The sequence below is a fragment of the Chelonia mydas genome, chromosome 6 (assembly GCF_015237465.2).
Source record: "Chelonia mydas isolate rCheMyd1 chromosome 6, rCheMyd1.pri.v2, whole genome shotgun sequence".
NCBI lineage: Eukaryota > Metazoa > Chordata > Testudines > Cheloniidae > Chelonia > Chelonia mydas.
Window position 1 is genome coordinate 54,306,850 of NC_051246.2, and position 6,870 is coordinate 54,313,719.

Genomic DNA, 6,870 nt, shown 5'->3' on the forward strand with positions numbered 1-6,870 from the left:
CACTATTTTGATAGTTCTGTGCCCTGATTTCCTGCTTCGAAGTTCAAAATAAACATCTAAGTTGTAATGGAAAAAATACATCCTTTGGAAGCACTGAGTTTTTTTAAACTACATAAGATGGAAAACAGGAAAATAACATTGGCATCTCAAAAAAAAAAATCTCATTTAAAAACTCATGGTGGCAATGTTGCACCATTTCTGACTATCCAGTAGTTCAGAGTACTTATACAACCAATATTAATTTACTAAGCAATAAACAGGGAGATGCAGTACAGTACAGATGCTTTAACCAGGGAACATTATACTTGTGCTTGGTAGCACTGACTATGTTTTCTATTAAAATATAGAGCATGGTATGGGAAAAATACATTTTTGTCTTTTTATAACACTTGTATAATTCAAATGCATAATAAACACAGGTACAGTTTGAATTCCGCAGTAATAACATACCCAGTTTTGCAAAAAAGATCTGACTAATTATTTTTATTCCATCAAACCAACAGTACCTGCCTGAGAGGCACATTTAATGTAATAAAACAAACCACCCACCAAGCACACAACGAAACCAGTAGCCGCATCGCACCAATGTTACAAGGCAGAGTACTTTTACCTCTCAGAAGAAAGATTTACTGCTCTGATGTGCTTACTATGAACACTCTCTCTCTCTCTCTCTCTCTGTCAGAAAGCTCTCTCTTCTAAATATAAACTTCCCCCTTAACTTGAATACCCAAAAAAGTCTTTGAAAAAATGGTGCCACTGCAAAATGTTTCACACAGCTCAACAGGAAAAGCTTCAAGAGGGAGGTTAGCATGAGTTTGCTGGTCCAATTGCCAGCACGTAAGTGTCCATGTCACTGAACTTACCACCCTTGGTATTATAATTGACCATCCTTGTTTGACAAACTCAGAATAGCAGCCAAAGAGTTGATGGGCCATGGATCTTCACTATACTCTCAGCCCTGCAGAAGGTTCCTCCAAAGCCAAAGCCGACGCCAGAGGCGAAAGTAAGCCGGTACGGGTTGGTACGGCATACCGGTAAGAAAGTGGCCATCAGTATGGGCCGGTATTGGCTGGTACACACTGCTGTGACAACGCTTTAAGCACCATACCAGGAGGGCTGCTGATTGGGGGGGTAGGAGGGGAAAGGGGCAGCTGCCCTAGGTCCTGGCGATTTAAAAGGGTCTGGGGCTCCTGGCAGTGGCCAGAGCCCTGGGCCCTTTAAGTCGCTGCTGGAGCCCCGTTTGGCGCAGGCCAGGCAGCACTGAAGGGCTGACTGGGGGAGTCTGGCTCCAGCCCTGCCCCTTCTGCCTGAGGCCCTGCCCCTTCTGGGGGGCCCAGAGCCAACCCCCACCGTGCCCAGCATGGGAGAAGCTCGCACTGCCATGGCCAGTGCTGTATAGAGGATTTCAGTTTCCAGGACTGTCAATCTAACACCTTTCATGATGTCCTGCTCTGTTATTGTACCTCTGACTTTACACCTGTGCCTGTCCCTTGTTTGGTTATCTCCCATATTAGCTGACCTCTATGTCTTTGTGGCCCCTCCCCTCTCACAAAGAGGAGGCCATTGCTTTTCCTGTAGCTCCATGCCCTGCTTAGATGTTAAATAAACTGATATCTTCCACCACCACTAAATTAACTTTTTAAGGGGGCGTTTTTTAAGGCTGGTAGGCTCTAGGGGAGAGCCTTCCAGCCTTGGGTTACTGCAATAGCCCTTCACCTCTGTAGAAGTGAATTCAAATCCTGAATTCAGGGATGACTTACACCAGGGATGACTTTGGACCAATTGGTTTATAAAAATAATGTAAAAGGTACTTTGCCTATGCCTGTTTAAGGTGAAGACTGGCAGTCCTAGAACTCTTAAATTCTCTCTTTATCTACAGAACAAGCAAAGCATTAGCAGTAATAGGGCAATGTTCTTCATTTATCACTGCCTCAAATTTTAGATGGAGAGGCCACTTTGCTAATCAGGAGTTCAGTATCTATAGTCATTGGTCTCAGTTCTGAAAAAGAAAACTAGAAATATATCTCTGAATTTACCAACTCCAAAAAATATTCTTCATGCAGGAAACTTAAAATGTCATGTAGATTGGTGTAGATACCCATCTATATAACCTGAGTTTTAGGATTCTTTATTTCTGACATCAATAACTTTGAACAAGAGAAGTGAGAAGCCAAATTTGTGTGGCATGGTGGTAACTTTGGGACTAAAATGAGTAACATTCCCTGAAATGAACTGTACTTGAGAGTATGACTAGAAGAAATTGGACAGAGACCATCACATTCATTTCACAGGTTTCAGAGTAGCAGCCGTGTTAGTCTGTATTCGCAAAAAGAAAAGGAGTACTTGTGGCACCTTAGAGACTAACCAATTTATTTGAGCATAAGCTTTCGTGAGCTACAGCTCACTTCATCGGATCACTAAAGCTTATGCTCAGATACATTGGTTAGTCTCTAAGGTGCCACAAGTACTCCTTTTCTTTTCACATAGGCCAACAAATAGCCTTCAGATGGCACTATTTACTAGGGTTGATTGATAGTGGTTACAACCTGTGTACCCGGCTACTAATCCCAACTGTTTTCTTGTTCTTTGAAACTTACCTTCTCAGCTCTTTCCAAAAAACAAATACCTCTTACAGTCCCTTAATCAAAGGTATTTTTCCTTTTATTTCCCCTATTCACCCTCTTCCAAGTTCCCATCTGCGTTACATCTCCTTAAATACTACCTTTCAATTGCACGATACTGTGCAATTTTCAACATCTATCGCCTCTCAGGCTGTTCTTTTGGTCTTGTGAGGATTACAAATGAGCAGGATTTTCATTATGTGCTGTTGACCCTCATCTGGACAGGCGTGAGGCAAGGAAATATACAACTTCTGTATTTCCAAACAATTTGACTTATATGCTTCCTCTTCTTTTTCTTTTTTTTTTTTAATTAAAGTACGCTTGAATTGAAAATGAGATGGAACACACTTATCCCATTATTAAGAAAATAATTACCCTTTTGTAAAAATTACTACCTGTGATCTACAGCGTAGATGTGAGGCCTAATATTTTTATCTTTAAAAGGGACATTAAGATTCATTCCTTACTACTTCCACTTCTTCTTCTCCTCCTCCTCCTTTTTTAAAAAAAGGCTTTGGGCTGTCTCTCTCCCCCCAAAAAGGAATTGGTAAAAGATAGTAGTTCTGTAGTCTCAAACAAGCACTAAGAAAAGTAGCTTTGATATTGATTAAGAAAACAAATTGTGCCCTTAGGGCTTTATATTAATGGCATGATGATCCTCTGCAGTGGTCTCTGCCCATCTTGCTTAAAGGACGGTGTGAGTAATGTTAGACAACAAGTCCCCAGAATCCCTTGCAAGGATTCCTTAGCGTGCAGATTTTTTTCTGTGTAGCTGGAAATGCTTCAGGATGTAAAATACACTGTAGAGAAATACAGTAGAATCATAGAATCATAGAATCATAGAATATCAGGGTTGGAAGGGACCCCAGAAGGTCATCTAGTCCAACCCCCTGCTCGAAGCAGGACCAAGTCCCAGTTAAATCATCCCAGCCAGGGCTTTGTCAAGCCTGACCTTAAAAACCTCTAAGGAAGGAGATTCTACCACCTCCCTAGGTAACGCATTCCAGTGTTTCACCACCCTCTTAGTGAAAAAGTTTTTCCTAATATCCAATCTAAACCTCCCCCATTGCAACTTGAGACCATTACTCCTCGTTCTGTCATCTGCTACCATTGAGAACAGTCTAGAGCCATCCTCTTTGGAACCCCCTTTCAGGTAGTTGAAAGCAGCTATCAAATCCCCCCTCATTCTTCTCTTCTGCAGACTAAACAATCCCAGCTCCCTCAGCCTCTCCTCATAAGTCATGTGCTCTAGACCCCTAATCATTTTTGTTGCCCTTCGCTGGACTCTCTCCAATTTATCCACATCCTTCTTGTAGTGTGGGGCCCAAAACTGGACACAGTACTCCAGATGAGGCCTCACCAGTGTCGAATAGAGGGGAACGATCACGTCCCTCGATCTGCTCGCTATGCCCCTACTTATACATCCCAAAATGCCATTGGCCTTCTTGGCAACAACGGCACACTGCTGACTCATATCCAGCTTCTCGTCACCCCTAGGTCCTTTTCCGCAGAACTGCTGCCTAGCCATTCGGTCCCTAGTCTGTAGCGGTGCATTGGATTCTTCCATCCTAAGTGCAGGACCCTGCACTTATCCTTATTGAACCTCATCAGATTTCTTTTGGCCCAAACCTCCAATTTGTCTAGGTCCTTCTGTATCCTATCCCTCCCCTCCAGCGTATCTACCACTCCTCCCAGTTTAGTATCATCCGCAAATTTGCTGAGAGTGCAATCCACACCATCCTCCAGATCATTTATGAAGATATTGAACAAAACCGGCCCCAGGACCGACCCCTGGGGCACTCCACTTGACACCGGCTGCCAACTAGACATGGAGCCATTGATCACTACCCGTTGAGCCCGACAATCTAGCCAGCTTTCTACCCACCTTATAGTGCATTCATCCAGCCCATACTTCCTTAACTTGCTGACAAGAATACTGTGGGAGACCGTGTCAAAAGCTTTGCTAAAGTCAAGAAACAATACATCCACTGCTTTCCCTTCATCCACAGAACCAGTAATCTCATCATAAAAGGCGATTAGATTAGTCAGGCATGACCTTCCCTTGGTGAATCCATGCTGACTGTTCCTGATCACTTTCCTCTCATGTAAGTGCTTCAGGATTGATTCTTTGAGGACCTGCTCCATGATTTTTCCAGGGACTGAGGTGAGGCTGACTGGCCTGTAGTTCCCAGGATCCTCCTTCTTCCCCTTTTTAAAGATTGGCACTACATTAGCCTTTTTCCAGTCATCCGGGACTTCCCCCGTTCGCCACGAGTTTTCAAAGATAATGGCCAAGGGCTCTGCAATCACAGCAGCCAATTCCTTCAGCACTCTCGGATGCAACTTGTCCGGCCCCATGGACTTGTGCACGTCCAGCTTTTCTAAATAGTCCCTAACCACCTCTATCTCCACAGAGGGCTGGCCATCTCTTCCCCATTTTGTGATGCCCAGCGCAGCAGTCTGGGAGCTGACCTTGTTAGTGACCTTGTTAGTAGTTACAGATAGCCTGGCTTTGAGGGCTGGTTCTGTAAAAGCATTGCCTGAGGGATAGAAAATTACTGAGATTGTTGAGTCTGGTCCTGGCCATTATTTCACATCTGAGGTAGCCTCCTTTCCCACAGTGGTACTGTTTTACTTGGATGTTGTTTGAAAAAACAGTCTTTGTTTTGTTTGATTTTTCTTTTTGAGACTAATACCCAGAAAACAGTGTGAAGCTTACTAGAGTCTTCTGGATCTATTATCTTGTCTTTATGGAAGCAAAGACTATTAAGCCTGCACAGGGATGCATTGCTTGGGTTTGAGAACTTGATTTTCCAGGGAGTCACACAAATGGTTTTTGAAGCTTAGGGCCAAATTTCTTCTCAGCAGATAGAGGGGATGAAAACCTAGTAAATTTCCAGTTGCGGGGCAAAGAAATAGAGTCATCTACCTCTGCACCAACATAATCCCCTTTGCTTCCATACATTAAGCGGATCCAGACTAGGAAGGGATGGGGGAAGGAGGGAAAGAGCTGGTGGAGATATGGTGGTGCCATATGGATTATCCTTCTCCTCATTCCCCCAACCCTCAATGTCCTGAAACCACTAGGCCATCCACTTTGAAGTTAATACCAGCTGAGGCTGTATTAACTTTTGTGCTCCTCCATTCTGCACTAAGAGGGTTCTGGAGGCAGTTATCTGCATTGGAAGCCCTGTCAGCATGGCTCCATGGGAATCATGCTCAGAGGGAGCGGAAGAAGGCTGGAATTGGATGTGTGGACAGTCCTGGCCTCCCACAGACCTGCACATTTGGGGTGGTTAGATTCCTCCCTCCATCCCCTCATTCTGCAAGGGGAAAGCGTCCTTTCCTGATACAATGATCAGATGGAAATTCAGTGAGGGGAACCTCATGGTATTTCCTGAGTCCTATATTGGGGCAGGAGAACAAAGAACATAATGATGAATGGGTTAATAAGTGATAACTGATGCATTGCACCACTGGAACAATTCTCACCAGTTGATCAGTGTCCTGCCTTCAGGACACTGTTTCCTTGTCACTTTTGGTTAGCCCTTCTCCTCACCCCCCAGGATGGGAAAAGCCATCTCATGTCATCAGGTGGTTTCAGAAGCAGCAGGTGGGAGGTATAGGGGTATAATTGGGGAAACAAAGGGATCCTTTGCTTGAATTAGGTGTCATGGCCCCATTTGAAGCAATGTTAGGAGTAAATTCACCACCTCCCTAAAGAAGGCTCTACTGCAGCAAGCTCTGCCACCTGTACTATGTTAGCCTGGCCTTTCCAGAAGATATAACACGAAGAAGAGGCATGTGAAGATGACCATGCTACTAACCCTGGTGTACATGTGCACCTAGAAATGAGCCCGGGCATGTGCTACATCACAATGACACCAGAGTCCAGTGCTGGCATCAGTGCTGTTATATCATAAGAACTATACTCTCTGCCTTTCCCTCATATATCTTGGGTTGTTTAATTCTGTGGACAGATTTCAACACTAGGTAAAATGCCTATGTTTCCTTTCACCCTTTTGACCAAATGCCTGAAAGTTTTAACTATTTGTCCAAGTGAAATGGAGATTTTTGACCAAATGGCTGAATGTCTTGTTTGACGGAGTGAGTGCAACAGAAATACACTACAGGTTACAGCCCTGTCCCGCTCCTTTCATGTGTCATGTGGCATCTTAACAGAGAACATTCTGGGATATGCCCCTCCCATGATGGAATGCCTGTTATTTTCGTTTCTACGAAGGATGCA